Source organism: Hyla sarda, chromosome 5 (genome assembly GCF_029499605.1).
Source record: "Hyla sarda isolate aHylSar1 chromosome 5, aHylSar1.hap1, whole genome shotgun sequence".
Classification (NCBI taxonomy): Eukaryota; Metazoa; Chordata; class Amphibia; order Anura; family Hylidae; genus Hyla; species Hyla sarda.
Window position 1 is genome coordinate 207951979 of NC_079193.1, and position 16899 is coordinate 207968877.

General features: G+C 39.8%; 1 protein-coding gene across 1 annotated transcript in view; it reads left to right on the top strand.

Moving 5' to 3' along the window:
• The first annotated feature begins 2516 nt into the window (after positions 1-2516).
• Positions 2517-16899, top strand: part of LOC130272634 (cytochrome c oxidase subunit 4 isoform 1, mitochondrial-like) — a 65599-nt gene continuing 51216 nt past the window's right edge. Inside the window, exon 1 of the mRNA XM_056518467.1 lies at positions 2517-2594. The gene's annotated coding sequence lies outside the window, so the exon portion shown is untranslated. The remainder of the gene's footprint in view (positions 2595-16899) is intronic.

Sequence of the window (16899 nt, forward strand, 5' to 3'; positions counted from 1 at the left end):
AACCTATATAAGTAGGGTATCATTTTAATCATATGGACCTACAGAATAAAGATAAGGTATCACTTTTACCGAAAAATGTACTGCTTAGAAACAGAAGCCCCCAAAAGTTACAAAATGGCGTTTTTTCTTCAATTTCGTTGCACAATGATTTTTTTTCCCCCTTCCGCCGTCGATTTTTGGGTACAATGACTCATGTCATTACAAAGTAGAATTGATGGTGCAAAAAATAAGCCATCATATGGATTTTTTGGTGCAAAATTGAAAGGGTTATGATTTTTAAAAGGTGAGGAGGAAAACAACCCAGTCGGCTTTTAAATCTTTGCCTGTGAGAGACCTAGCTGATGCAGTATAACTACCGTACCTTGTCTTGTTGCTGTGCTCATGTAAGTGCAAGAAGGGCAATCATATGGGAGCAGAGGGGACACAGGCAAGAAAGATGCGGCTCCACCTTCATTGCGCAATGCAGGCCATTTACATATTAGCAATATACTCAATGGCATTGATATAGGTATGGGAAACATCACTTTAATCTCATTCACCTGCACTATAATCCTGTGTACTGGGTTTAGTGCGAGTAACGCAGCTGTCAGTTTCCCTTTAAGCCTCCTATATAATTGTTTCTCTTGCAATATATGACTGCGTTTCAACCTATATATGACAATTATGGTCATTTTCACCTTTTTGGAATAGTTGGTTAATCATTCACCTTACTACTATCCTATAAAACCTCTGACATTGTGCACACCTACCTAAAAGAATTAACACTGTTTCGAAGGCAAAGGTCACACCAAATATTTGTTTAAGATTCCTCTTAGCATTTTGTAACCCCTTCAGGACATGCTCCCTAAATGTACTGCGTTGCAGCTAGTAACTTTGCGCTCAGCGTCGTATATTTACGGATCTGATATAAAGCATCTGTTGTGGGTATGTCCATCTACATTAGCTTTCTGGTCTGATGGTTTTGTATATCTGTCATCAATGCTACTTGACTTACTTATTTGTGATCGTGAAATTGCTTTGTGTACAATGGCGGCCAATGGATACAGAACACTTGTCTACTTTTAAAAGAAGTTTTACTCTAAGCTCACAAAACAATAGCAATGCACAGGCATACTGATCACCTTGTAAACCATTCTGGAAAAACATATCTAATACATATATTATCTGGCGCCATCTTTTCCTACATTTGGTTTCGGACTTGAAGAAGAGATGTTGATTTAGACAGTCAGCATTATTATTAGCCTCTCACAGCCAGCCCGGCATCAGCAGGCAGAGGCTGGCAACTTCCATGGGCTGGAGGATAGAGTATAATTGTCTGATCGCTGGGGTTCTGACCGCTGAGACCCCCCGCGATCTGCTGAACGGGACCCTGGCTCTATGAGAATAGCGCATGTTGTAGGCAGCACGCACTCCATTAATTTCTTTTTTTTTTTCTCTAAATAACTGTTTTTTTTTATTTAGAAACATTTTTTTTTCAAGATTTTTTAACAGACAGTGAATAAGATAATTGAATACAAAACAAGGTAGTACAAACATGTCTCCAACGAAAAAATTCAAGATAACCTCTGGGTTTACATGAATAACATTCCATCTTCCGGAGAGTAGAGTATATATGAATTATCCCATGCAAAGGTGATAACTTAAATTCTAGGTGAATTAAATCAGCGTAAACAAAATAAGCTAAATCCATTTAAACAACCTATAGTCGGCTGATTCTACGTATTCTTACTTGTGGACACCTTTGCTCAAGAGAAATTGAGTCGGCAATAAAAAGAAGCATCATGTAATAATAAAAAAAAATGAGAAGAATAATTGAAGTCTACATTGAAGACAAAGGTAGGGATAAGAACAAAGTATAAGTAGTAGTAATAATAGAAAAATAAGATAGATAGGTTAGAGAGAGAGAAATAGAAAATAGAAAGCGAGGATCGCAGCTCCACCCGTCCCAGCCTGTAGAAGAGGACTATTGGGGCGGTTGGTTTATGGGTAAAGAATCCCATAGGGACCAGATCTTATAAAAGGCAGGTAGCTTGTTGGCTATAGTGGCTGAAATATATTCCATCCTTCTGACCTCTTGGATCCTGTCTACAAGCATTTCTATGGGAACACCGGAGATGCTCAAGTACAGCACTCGGATCTCTTTTACACTCCCAAAGAGAATTAATTAAGCCCATGTGTGCATTCAGGGATCATGGGGGTCCCAGTGATCAGACCCCTGCAGTCAGACACTTATCCCCTATCCGTGTCATACTTTCACTGGATTACCCCTTTAAATTACAGTTCTTTTAATCGTATCTGATACATAATTTCAGTAGAGAATTATAAGGAGGTGAACAAACCAAAAAAAGTCATATAAAACCAATTCTCTTGCTTATCCAAAACAACAAAAGAATGCAAATTAGAAGTCAATACATCAGCCTGGACCAGTTGTAATGTTTCATCCTCCTTTCCTACGTGCTGACTTCCTATTTTAAGGAGATTGGCTGGGCTGTAAGCCAACAACAGCAGCACTTTCTGTTTGAGCGTCCACATATATATATATATAGGCTGAGACCTGCTTATCTGAGCAGAGGCTGAGCACAAGGGAGGCAAAGGTAAGTTGAACTCGTATCTCTTTATCACAGAGTACAATTCAGTGTAGCAATGGAGTAATCATTCTGCAGCAGCTTTTTGGATTGTCTATGGACTGTCTGGACCCGTAGCTGTCTGGACATGCTGGGAGTTGTAGTTTTTTAATATCTGGAGGTCCACAGTTTGGAGATCACTGGTCTATGAGGAAGACGTATGTGTCTTTTCCATATTTTCTATATCTATGTCCTGCAAAAGATTAACAAACGGTACAACCCTTTATATATTTAACAGGTTGAAATATACAAAAGTGAGAAATAATATACCGGTATATATATTTTATCATGTAAATTATAGGACAAGATCAAACAAGTCCATCACATGTGCACTCATCCTACATTTTCAGTTGATTAAAAGGAAACATTTTCTATTGTTTTCTATTCTCTATTTGCTATTTCTTGCTCCTTATGTGGTGCAAACATAGTACAATACACATATTGCCGTGACCACATACATCAGTCTCTGACCTCTGGGGTTCACAAGCTCTTTTCCTATATGAAAGTAAATAGAACTATAAGTATAGAAAGATTCTTATAGAAACAACGTGTACCTTTATTTTATCAACCTTTGATAGCATTAGAAAGAATCAGTGAGCTGGGTTCACTAGTACAGTGGTCCCTCAACATACGATGGAAATCCGTTCCCAATGGACCATCGTTTGTTGAAACCATCGTATGTTGAGGGATCCATGCAATGTAAAGTATAGGACAGTGGTCTAAAACCTGCGGACCTCCAGATGTTGCAAAACTACAACACCCAGCATGCCCGGAGTTGTAGTTTTGCAACATCTGGAGGTCCGCCGGTTGAAGACCACTGGTAGAGGAAGTTGTACTCACCTGTCCCCGCCGCTCCGCGTGCTGGGAGTTGCTGGGAGTTGTAGTTTTGCAACATCTGGAGGTCCGCAGGTTGAAGACCACTGGTATTAAAGGTTGTACTCACGTGTCCCCGCCACTCCGGACCGTCACAGCTGCCCTGGATGTCGCCCTCCATCGCTGTCGCCACGTCCCCGGGGTGTCCCCGGCATCCTCGCTCTCCGTCGCCGCCATCACGTCGCTACGCACGCCGCTCCTATTGGATGATGGGACGGCGTGCGCAACGACTTGATGACGACGATGGAGAGCGCCGACGATGCAGGGATCCCGAAGAGGACGCGCCGGAGCCCCGAGGACAGGTAAGTGATTGTCAGCGGACCACACGGGGTACTGTAAACGGCTATCCGGTGGCAGCTGAAGCAGTCTGCGCTGCCGGATAGCTGTTTATGCGATGGCCCCGACATACAAAAGCATTGTATGTTGATGCTGCCTTCTACATGCGATGGCCTCTGAGAGGCGGGGGGGGGGGGGGGGGGTCACTGTATCTCTGAGGTTTCCACCCATCTTTGAGCTATGTTGATGTATGTAAAATCCCCCCATATTTAAATCCATCGGCAAAAATTCAATACAAACCTGCCACAAGTAATGAGTAATGGCAGCTGCAAGGCACCAGGAACAATGCTTGTATTTTCCTAGATATGACTCTATTGATATTGATAAGCCTTGTACACAGCTATTCCTAGGTATGACGAGGAAGTAAAACTACGTGACAACGAGCACATAACTTATGAGACTCATCTATATGCAGAACCTCCCATGCATTGTGATTCTGAAACTTGTGGCATAATACGAGAGCAGAAGCCTTGAGGCATTTGTGGTAACATACACAGAACAAAAAAGACTGACAATGACCCAACAATAGTTTCTTCTCTTCAAGTGTCCAAGTCTTTTTATGTATGACATCAAATATTGCTGCATTTACAGTGGCAACATGTTTATAGGTATATACAGGCATATTAGTCAGACATAAGATGTATGTGTCTACTACTATGGAGAACTCTGATTGTACCACGTGCATGAAGTGTGTGATGTGCATATCCTTTTTGGAGGGATGCATCTGGGACCGGGAAAGAAATATGCCTTATGTGAGAGAAAAACTAACTATGCCCCTTTGAATAGATTAAAGGGGTACTCCAGTGGATTTTTTTTTTTTTTAATCTACTGGTGCTAGAAAGTTAAACAGATTTGTGAATGACTTCTATTAAAAATCTTAATCCAATTCTTCCAGTACTTATTGGTTGCTGTATGCTCCAGAGTAAGTTGAGTTGTTCTTTTCTGTCTGTCCACAGTGCTCTCACATGACACCTATGTCTGTGTCAGGAACTGTCCAGAGCAGGAGAGGTTTGCTATGGGGATTTGCTCATACTCTGGACAGTTACTGAGATGGACAGAGGTGTCAGCAGAGAGCACCGTGCTTAGATAGAAAAGAATAGAAGTAATTTATTAATTTGTTTAACTTTCTGGAGCCAATTGATATAAAAAAAAATTGTTTCCCACTGGAGTACCCCTTTAAGGTTCTTTTCTCATCTGCAATGAAGGGCTCCTAACAGATTCCATCATTTTGATATATTAATTATTATAAATGATATAAATATAATGATATAAAATTATTCCATAATTTTGATATTGAAAATAGTGTTGTTTGCACTGCTGCTTTTTCTGTCAACATGAAGAGTAGTGATGAGCGGCATTGCCCATATTCGAATTTGCGATATTAAGGGAATATATAGATGAATATTTATCTTATATTCATGAATTTTGCATATTCGTTATATTCGAAAATGCATTTGTTGTCTCCCTGCCTGTCTAAACTGCTTAGAAATGTCCATAACATACATGATTGTCAATGAACCATAGGAAAGGTTCTAGAAGGACAACACTGAAAGGGGAATGATGGCTGTAACTCTTTAATCTGACACATGGTATTCGCATAGATCAGGGGACTCAAACTCCCGGTGTGTGTCTGTCTGTGTGTATGTGTGTGTGTGTGTGTGTGTGGGGGGGGGGGGGCGTGACACAATGCTACCTAATGTGAGAAACATGCGGCTACCTAATGTGGAGAATCTATGCTACCTAATGTGGGGAATCTGTGCAACCTAATGTGGGGAATCTGTGCTACCTAATGTGGGGAATCTATGCTACCTAATGTGGGGAACTATGCTACCTAATGTGGAGAAACTGCTACCTTCCTAATGTTGGGTAACTGCTGCCTACCTAATGCTTCCCCCCCCCACCAGCAGTAGCCCCCCCATCATCCATCAGCTCATGCTATTACCACAGGGGAGTAGGGGGAATGGGGGTGTTGCTGGTGGATGATGGGGGTGCTACTGCTGTTGGGGGGTGTTGCTAGTGGATGATAAGGGGCGCATGATGGGGGCATTATATGTGAGGGGCACATGATGGGGGCATTATATGTGAGGGGCGCATGATGGGAGCATTATATGTGAGAGGCGCATGCGGCCCAGCTGCCACCTCCAGTGCCCCCCAGATAATTTGAGTTTGAGACCCCTGACATATATAATGTAAACTTGTCTCCTACTTCTATCCAACAATATATATTTTATCTGTTGTATTTCTGTTTACTGTAAATTAGGAAGGATTATTAAAAGCAGTATGCATTTATGGACTAATTATTTTGAATAGGATAACACATAAGCATAGGTTCCAGGGAGTTCTCTGGCAGTTCCTGGTCATATGTCCTATAAGTATCCCAATTTAGCACACTATCTGTTAATTAAAGCCGGGGGCCATGTTCATTTCAGTAACTGGAGAAGCATAAGGTCACCCTCTAAGAACAATAGATGTTAAGGTCATACATTGATTTGGATGAACATGTTGTCATTTATTGTTTTACTACACTACTGAAAGGCTGACATGCATTGTGTTTCCCCTCACATATCTACTCCAGAGAAGGGATAGGTGGAATGTTTGACCAGAGGCCTTTGGTAGTAGGATGTAAAATCTGAAAAAGGATTTTTTACATTATATACTTCAACTTTCTGATTATCACTTATTTGACATTTTCAAATAAGTGTTTTTTTTATAGTGTTTTTTTCCCTTTAATGTTTGAATGTGTTTTCCAATGCACCAAAGGGCACAAAAATGCAGCAACGTTTTTAACTTTCTTATTTAAAGTAAAAAGCCACATCCTAAAAAATTCACTAAAAACATTGTGAACTAATTTATAAATCACTAGAATTGTAAACAATTCGTAAAGCATGCCCAAAAAAATAGACAAATATGTTTGGCATCTGCCGTTTATAAATCTAGTGAAATGCATTTCCCCTAACTTTTTCCTAGTTCATTAACGGGGACATTCACTAGTACATGGGGGTCTTTACTTCAAGTGTAGTCGTGATGTACATTGCACTGGGTATATTTTGATGTGTTCTACAAGAACATGCCTCCATGATTTTAATATCTTATAAAGAGGGATTTTTAACACAGCTTTTCATTGAATAGTGTGATGTCGGGTGGTGGTAATGTGCAAATAAACCTTTTCGAAATGCCAGGGCACGGTTAACCTAAACATCATCCGAGGTTGAGCCAGCTTCTCCTGTGTCAGGCATGTGGCAATAAATACTCTTATACAAGGTTACAGATAACTGGCTTTACTGAGGCAGGATAGATGGTAAAATCCGTTACCGCTCAGATTGGTACAAAGGGAGGTGCAGATTAAACCTTGGAAGCCTATCGCCTTGCTGGGACTTGTAGTAGCTTGAATTGTGCTGTAAATGACTGACTGGCTGTATGGCAACCCACGCTGACATAAGTGCTGCAGAATGACTGACTGGAATGACTGCAGCAATACTCAATTGGAGTATTGTGCGCAGTACTGGAGGCCGTATCTCCAGAAGGATATAGATACTCTAGAGAGAGCTCAAAGAAGAGCTACTAAACTAGTACATGGATTGCAGGATAAAACTTACCAGGAAAGGTTAAAGGACCTTAACATGTATAGCTTGGAAGAAAGAAGAGACAGAGGGGATATGATAGAGACTTTTAAATACATAAAGGGAACCAACACGGTAAAGGAGGAGAGCATATTTCAAAGAAGAAAAACTACCACAAGAGGACATAGTTTTAAATTAGAGGGGCAAAGGTTTCTGCAGTAATATCAGGAACTATTACTTTACTGAGAGAGTAGTGGATGCATGGAATAGCCTTCCTGCAGAAGTGGTCGCTGCAAATACAGTGAAGGAGTTTAAACATGCATGGGATAGGCATAAGGCTATCCTTCATATAAGATAGGGCCAGGGACTATTCATAGGATTCAAATTATTGGGCAGACTAGATTGGCCAAATGGTTCTTATTTGCCGACACATTCTATGTTTCTATGACTTGAATCCGCGGGACTTAGTGCTTATCGCTAAGCTTTGACGTTCACCTGAGCGCAGAGGATATGCTTTAGAAGATACATGGTTGCAGGATTAGACTGTGTTGTTATATTGAGGCCTCCTCAGAACACCACTCACATTCTCTTCAGACTTCCTCCAGGCTGTACCTCATGTACCTCGTGTACAGCAGGTGTTGCTAGCTGTGCACTCCACAGAGGATAGCAGATAAACTCTCTACATTGAACTAACTCCTCCCATCCTATATATGGGGAAGATTTGGAGAATTCCCATTAGGGAGGACAGGTCACCTGGCCTACCTCATGCACATTCCCCTATCAACAGGTTTTAACAGGCTTAAAGCAAGAGGTACATAGAAAATGCCAGAACATTAACCATAGCATAACATTAATGTATATTGAGTCCTGAGTAATGTGGGCCCAAGACAGACACAGAAGGCAACATCTGCCACACAGGATGGGCAGAATACTATATTCTGTACTGGGTTACCACAAAAGCCTTTTGAAAAGATGTATCTATTTTTTGTAAGTCTCAAGCCATGTAAAAATTCTTGAGATGATGCTAAGTCAGCATTACAATTGTATGGGTGGGATCCCACTTTCCATTTAATGGTAGACAGCAAGAAATAGAACAACTCTCGGATCAAGTGGTATGCTTCAAGTGATTTCACTTACAATTCAGATCTATGTTTGCTGTCAGCTTTGCAATAGAGGAAGTATTGAAGTTATTCAAGATGGAATATTGGTTCATCTGCAAGACATCAACTGCACGTCTTTTCCTTGTGTTAACTGCACTATTTATCTTATAACATACTGTATTGCCAATTTTCTTTAACATTGTATTTATTCTTCCTGCTTTGAGTATGGCTCCCAAGAGGATCTGCACAAAGACACAAAACCCAGCAGGCTGCTACGATTATCATCACTGACTACAAGGTGTAGACTATTATTTGCTATTCTCTCTACAGAGACAGGTGGACATATTGCTTGCCTTTCATCTCTCTGGAGACCTAGTGCACTCAGCCAACAACAGTGGCAGGTCATTCAATCTTTCCAACTAAAAGTGCAATAAAACCATAACGTAAGCCAGCTCTGTGAATGTTAACGTGATGTTAATGATCAACAGCACAAGTGATGCATAACAAAGTCTGCAGTATAATACAACTTTTTGTTTTACACACACCCTATAAACAACTGGCATAAAGGCAAATGGTCCAAAGGTTGTTATAATATATCTATGCAGGCTGCAAGTATTGCATAACCTTAATTAGATAGAGTATTAACTAGTTCTAATATCTGAACAATAAAAATGGATGACCATCCATAAAGTCAATGATTACCATGCTTTTGCCCTTGAGATATATAAAGATGTATAAACAAACACCCTGGGGCAGATTTACTATTGAAATCACTGGAGAATTTATTTTCTCAATTGTTTTATTTGCTTTCGACCTTTTTTTATTTATTAATTTTTTTTAACTTGTTTTAGACACATCTACTGTGTCCGATAAAGGGGCATGACTGTAGCAAAAGGGGTATTGTTCAGAATGCAACCATAATCGTGACTCAGGATTCTGGCACAAATCAACTCATTATGCAATCTAAAGATGTAATAAACTTATCAAACTATATGAATAACTGTGGTAAGTCTGTGGCATTTTTAGGAGGCATTCACACCATGATTTGGGCATACTGCAGCTGAATCCTACAGGAGAATTTAAAAACTTGCTGCTGTCGTATCCCTGCTGAACCCGTGTTGCACCCCATTTATTTCAATGTGCCGGATGGAGTCAGAAAGGGACTCTGGTCAGCCTATTTTTGGACCATATCAGATTTTGTTGCTGGACTGGAACCGCAGCAGACCACATTTTTATTCCGGCAATAAAAACTGATACGGTTCAAAAATGAGCCGACTGGAGTCCCTATTGGCTCATCCAAATTAATGGTATGCAGTGCGGGTCCGACGGGTACACAGTAGCTGATGGTTTTTAAATTTCCCTGCAAAACTCGGCAGCCATATTTCATAATCGTAGTGGGAATGTAAGCTAAGGCTGGGTTCACATCTGCATTGGAGGCTCTGTTGGAGGATGTGCCATAAGATGCAGTTTTTAATCTATCACAATAAAAATAGATAGAATTGGTAGAATTGTATAGAAACAAAAGATAAGCTGGGTCTAAGTGAAATATAAATCAGGCTCAATCTGAAGGTGACCACCAGGATTAGTCAACCCAGAGGTGCCAACACCCTATTATTGTATTCAGAGGGTGCAGTATGTGGAAGTGTTACATTCAAAAGGTACAGTATGTGGAAGCATTATATTCAAATGTTACAGTGTCAGACAGTTATATTCAGGGGACACAGTAATATTCAAAAGGTACAGAATGTGGCAATATTATGTTCACAGGCACAGTGGGTGGCAGGGTTGTATTCAGGGGGTACATTTAAGTCAGGGTTATATTCAGGGGGCACGTTGTGTGTCAGTGTTATACTCAGAGGGAACCGTGCGTGCAGTGTTACATTGAGTGGGCAGAGTGTGTGGCAGTGTTACATTCAGAGGGTACAGGGCCTGGCAAGGTTATACTCAGAGAGTTAAGTGTCTGACAGGGTTATATTCAGAGCATAAAGTGTTTGGCGGGTTATATTCAGACTATACAGTGTCTGGCGGGTTATATTCAGAGCATACAGTATCTGGCGGGTTATATTCAGAGCATACAGTGTCTGGCGGGTTATATTCAGAGCATTCAGTGTCTGGCAGTTTATATTTAGGGGGTACAGTGTATGGCAGGGTTATATTCAGAGCATACAGTGTCTGGCAGGGTTATATTTAAGGGGTACAGTGTATGGCAGGGTTATATTCAGAGGGTAAATTGTGCGGTAGCACAGGGGACATTGTGTAGCAGTGTTATATTCAGAGGGCAAAGTATGTGGCAGTGTTACATTCAGAGGGCACAGTGTGTGGCCGGGTGATATTCAGAGGGTACAGTTTGTGGCAGTATATTAAGATGGTACAGATTGTGGCATGGTTATATACAGAGGGTACAGCATGTGCCAGTATTATGTTCAGATGGCTCAGTGTGTGACAGGGTTATATTGAGAGGGTACAGTCTCTGTCATCCATCACACCAAATAAGAAACCTGTTGTTAAATATTTGAATCCCACCCATGAACAGCAATAAGTGGCTTCCCTGATTAAATCAGATAACAGATGTTATCTATCATAGGTGGTTTTATTCCAAGGGTATGGCAATGCTTTGAAGGTTTCTATTTAAAAACTTCTTTAGGACTCACATATGATAAATGTATATAAGTATATTAATGGCCCATACAAAAAATATGGAGAAAAACTGTTCCAGGTTAAACCCCCCCAAAGGACAAGGGGCACTCCCTCCGTCTGGAGAAGAAAAAGTTTAGTCTCAAGGGGCGACACGCCTTCTTTACCATGAGAACTGTGAATTTAACAGCTTTAAAACAGGATTAGATACATTCCTGGAACAAAATAACATTAATGCTTATGAAGAAATATTAAATCCCATCACTTCCCAAATATCGCGCCACACCCCTACCCTTCAATTCCCTGGTTGAACTTGATGGACATATGTCTCTTTTCGACCGTACTAACTATGTAACTATGTAACTATGACTCATGCATGGCCATATTATGCTCTATACAAGCTCAGAGTTGCATTCAGTTGTAATATAGTATCAAAAGAAGTCTATAGGAACTTACTGTAACTTTGCTTTTACTGAGGAATATATATGTTTTTTTCTGCTAGATTTATTTAACATCCAATATTGGATGGTTTGGGGCCAATGTGACAGAGCACTTTATAATCAATTATATAAGATAAGGCAGAACAGTGAAGAAAGCATGACAATGTGTATTAAAATATATATATGGTTTATATATAGTTTTATGTTTTTCTTTATTATGTCAATTTAAAACAATAGAAATAAAGTTATATATGCATGATAATCTGGTTGCTTGATATTATATCTAACATATTGCACTGTACATTGCATTTAACCGGTTGTAAAATGTAGCATTTGAGATTCACATGTCTCACAGTATACTTTTAGTTTGGAGGTGCTTTGTAAAATACATATTACGATCACTGCCAGTGAAGGACTAACTGTTGGAAATTGAAAAAAAATCTGACTTAAGTTTCCTCCATATAACAGGCAGGCACTGGTGCGCCATGGGGTGTGACGATGAAGTGTATGGGGCAGATGTTGTAGCCCAGGGGCAAATGGTGTTAACTCCTAAATGTTCGTGACTCCAGGGCGTGGTTTTACCGAGAACCAACCGAATGGTAGCACCGCTAGTCCTAGTTAGGCAGGGCAAATAAGAGTCCAAGGCCAGGTCAGGGTTAATGGTAGCTTTACTGAGGTAGGCAGATGGTACAGTCTTTATAGCTAGGCCAGGATCCCTGAGAGGTGACCAGTAACACAAGGGACCTAGCAGCCTTCTGGGACTTGCAGTGACTTGGACAGACTTTAGAACAGCCACGCTGACTATAATAGACTTCACTTGACTGAAGATAGTGACAACAGACAGAGATGACTGACTTACTGACTGTAATTTAGGCTTGAGGCCTTCAGATGTGCTGGACAATGGCTCTGAGACATCTGGACTGGACTTAACCTCCGCAGAAAGTGACCCACAAGAGCAAAAGAGGCAGATTGCAGCTCCTTCGTCACCTGGTGCTCTCTGGGGTAAAAAAAAAAACATGTGACTTTAAATGGGGTACTCCGGTGGAAAACTTTTTTTTTTTTTAAATCAGCTGGAGCCAGAAAGTTAAACAGATTTGTAAATTACTTCTATTAAAAAATCTTAATCCTTCCAGTACTGATTAGCTGCTGAATACTACAGAGTAAATTCTTTCCTTTTTGGAACACAGAGCTCTCTGCTGACATCACGAGCACAGTGCTCTCTGATGACATCTCTGTCCATTTTAAAAATTGTCCAGAGTAGGAGAAAATCCCCATAGCAAACATATGCTGCTCTGGTCAGTTCCTAAAATGGACAGAGATGTCAGCAGAGAGCACTGTGTTCCAAACAGAAAAGAATTTCCTCTGTAGTATTCAGCAGCTAATAAGTACTGGAAGTATTAAGATTATTTAATAGAAGTAATGTACAAATCTGTTTAACTTTCTGGCACCAGTTGATTAAAAAAAAAAAAAAATATATATATATATATATATATATATATATATATATTCCACCGTAGTACCCCTTTAACATGTGACAACCATTATCGTGTGATTAATAACCATAATATACAATTATACAGATTATAGAGGTACAATGCAGGTGAGCCCTGGGGAAGTGCAGGGAATCAAGCTGATAGGACTGTGAGATGCATATTCCATACTGGGAAATCACACATCCAAGGTCAATCTTTTTGCTTGTCATATACTGTAAATGTGTTAATGGATAGCCTCAAGTCCATGAACCCCTACAATGATATCCTTAATGAAAAGGATGCAGCTTTCCTAAAAAACACAATTACAAACAAATTTGCCTAAAATGGCCATCTGAAATAAAAACAAAAAACATGGCTTCTTTTTATCCAGAAACAGTGACATTCTTGTCCACGGTCTGTTTGGAGGTCTGACTGGATGCACGGCCACCATACCAGAAATGGGGGATCAAATACCACATCCTTAATGTTGTGGGTTTACTTTTAACCCCTTATCAGACATGCAGTCAGTATGTTACACATGTATGTGTTGGGAAAATCCTCCCTTTATATATTATGCAAGGTATTTTCATGTCCATGAGTGACAAAATTTAAACCAAGAAGGGTGGAACAGTCACGTAGCATTTTCCTGCTGGGCAAGTTTTAGAATTACTCTAGTGTATTGGTTTATATATTATAGAAATACCAAACAGTCATAAGAAAAAAACATCTGCCTACCATCTGGCACCAAGATGATGTCCCGCACACTCCAACGATGCTCTAGCAGATTAAGATCTGGGAAATTTGGTAGCGAAGTCTATACCTTGAACTCTTTCTCATGTTCCTCCAATCATTATTCAACACATTTTTACAATGTTGCTGGTAACATTATCCCCTGACTTAGGTCACCGTCATTGGTGAATACCATTGGCATGAAGGGTTATACTGCTGTCTGCAAAATATTTTAGAAAGGTGGTATGTGTCAAAGTACAATTCATCTGAATTACATGAAGAACATTTCCCAGAGCATCACTCTGTCTCTTCCAACTTTCTTTCTTCTCATATGCATCCTCATGCCAACTGTTTCCTAGCTAAGTGATGCATATACAAAGGGGTTAACTGTACCTTACAAGAGCTTTATACTTAAATAGTCACTTTAAATGGACAATCTTCAAATTAGAAAATGCTCAGTGATACCTTAAAGAGGTGGAAAATAACTTTTTTTCAAATAAACTGGGGCTGGAAAGTTGAACAGATTTGTAAATGGCTTCTATTAAAAAATCTTTAACCATTCCAGTACTTTTTAGCAGCTGTATGCTACAAAGGAAATTCTTTTCTTTTTTAATTTCTTTTTTGTCTTGTCCACAGTGCTCTCTGCTGACACCTCTGTCCATGTCAGGAACAGGAGCAGGAGAAAATCCCCATAGCAAACCTATGCTGCTCTGGACAGTTCCTAATATGGGCATCAGGTGTCAGCAGAGAGCACTGTGGACAACGCAAAAAAGAAATTCAAAAAGAAAAGAATTTCCTTTGTAGCATACAGCTGCTAAAAAGTACTGGAAAGGTAAATATTTTTTTTATAGAAGTAATTTACAAATCTGTATACCTTTCTGGCACCAGTTGAATAAAAAAAATGTTTTTCCACCGGAGTACCCCTTTAATGTTAAATGTTTATAAGGTAATTACTGAGAGATTGACACAACTCTGTCTCTGTTAGTAGTGTCCACTGTTCCTTAGCTTCCTAAACTCTCACATTAACATAAGCAGGGGTTAAGTCCTGGGGAAAAGTGTGGGAACTCACCCAAGATTTCCACTCAGTTGTTGGTCCTGGTAATGGGAACAGTGTACCTGCTGTGGAAAAAGTGCAGGAACTCCATTCCCATGCATTCCTGCAGGACCTGAGCCCTGAACAAAAGGCTGTGCATGTTATCAGTACTAAGGAAGGGAAATGGGTGATGAACACAGGAGGGGCTGTGTAAGGCATAGTAGACAAATAAACAGGTGGAAATGCAAACCGTTCTATCCCTGTCTCCTCAACATCTTTTGTCTTTAGTTGCATGATTCCCATGAAGATAAAATTCTACACTGATCCCAAGAGAAATTACCGTCTATATTGATAAGTGGTAGAGGGGCTAAAAGTGACATAATTGCTCTTGATAAATCTTTCCAAATGTTGAAAGACATGTTTGTAAAAATCGACAGCACTTGTAGACTAGTAACCAAAGAATAGGAAGGACATCAGGCAGGTTCTTATTGATACATTTAGTAACTTTATTGTTGTAGCCAGTTCTCATAAGATGTTGATGCAAAATGTGCAGTCTGGTAAGTAGAACTGATGCTAGTGTTTTGTTTCATGTCTCTTATTTACATAAGTATAATATTGTTTGTCTCTGTGTCTTTATTTTTACTTTTGATTTTTTTAAAATAGTATTTATTTCTATAATTGTGTTGGGTTTGGTCAACAACGCAATGTGTATAGAGAATGTGTACAGGATAGCCCAACAGTCATCAGATAATAATTAAAATAAAGAATAGATACGTTAAATTTAGGGTATGTTCACACTGCGGAATTCCCGAAGTGAACAATACCATTAGTGTGAATGGGTCCGCCCGGAAATTGTTCCAAACAGAGAATGAACATGTTCATTCTTTGTCGGAATTCAATGAGCACTGCATAGCCGTCAATGGTGACGGTGCATTGCCGTGCGGTCCTACAGCCGAAGTAATTTTGTTGGCAGCCTCCAGATGGAATCTCCGCTTGCAGAATTCTGTGGACGGAGATTCCACAGTGTGAATGTACCCTTATACATGCTTGAATCTTTTCTACTGCTGAAAGATAATATATTCTGCCAAGACTACATAATGTGTAAAATGTGATTAAGTAGAGAGAAAAAGAAGACAGGGGACGCTCCCTTTATATATTGTATATCGACTTGGTGTGATCCTCCACCACACCTAAGTGATATACCCACCAGATAGGGTGGCGATACTTGATCCCAAGGTACATGGGGTCGTGGCTCTCAATTGGCTGATGTGAATGTAGTACAGGTTGGGCTAGTAATTGGCTGCCGCACTCCGACCAGGTCTGGACTCTTATGTGAGAGCCAGTAGAGAAGCACAAATAATAGAAAAATAAAAACGGTCTTGGAGGTGCTGCTCAAAAGGGAGAGAGACTCAGGCCAACACAGGACAATATTAATTTATTTTGGCAATACGGACGACATGTTTCGGCACACAAGGAGTGTCTTCCTCAGATCCAAACGTACAATGCTAAAGGACAGTAATATTAAGAAGACGAGTGATAACAAGATGTAAAACACTGATAAACCTAAATGAATAAAATAATATCTATTGTGGGTGTATGTATTGAGTTGGTTATGCATACATTGACTGATGCTGTTATGTGTTGCTGTATAGCGGACTTTAAACAAATAATAGGGATAGGTAATGGCAAAGGTGGGAAATTACAACAGATGGTGATGGTGTACTATATGAGTTATACATGATATAGATAAATGATTTAAAAAAAAAAATGTGTTCAAAATGTACCCAATATATTGAAAGGGAAGTGTTTAATGATATGAATATGGTACATAGATACTGGTAAAACTTACAGATAAAGGTTATAACTCTTGTACATTGAAAAATCCTAAATAACAGGTCCACAACCACGAAGACAGTCCCTACCTATATACGTGAGGGGCGTATTTGTCAAAATAATAAACTACAATGACAGTCTTAAGTCCGGAGACAGTAATAACAGACAGACTAACAAAGGAAGACTAAACACTCACACAATAAGTCCAATGTCAACTATCCGCATCAGAAGCCAGGAGATTTCACAGTACAAAGTCGCTAATACC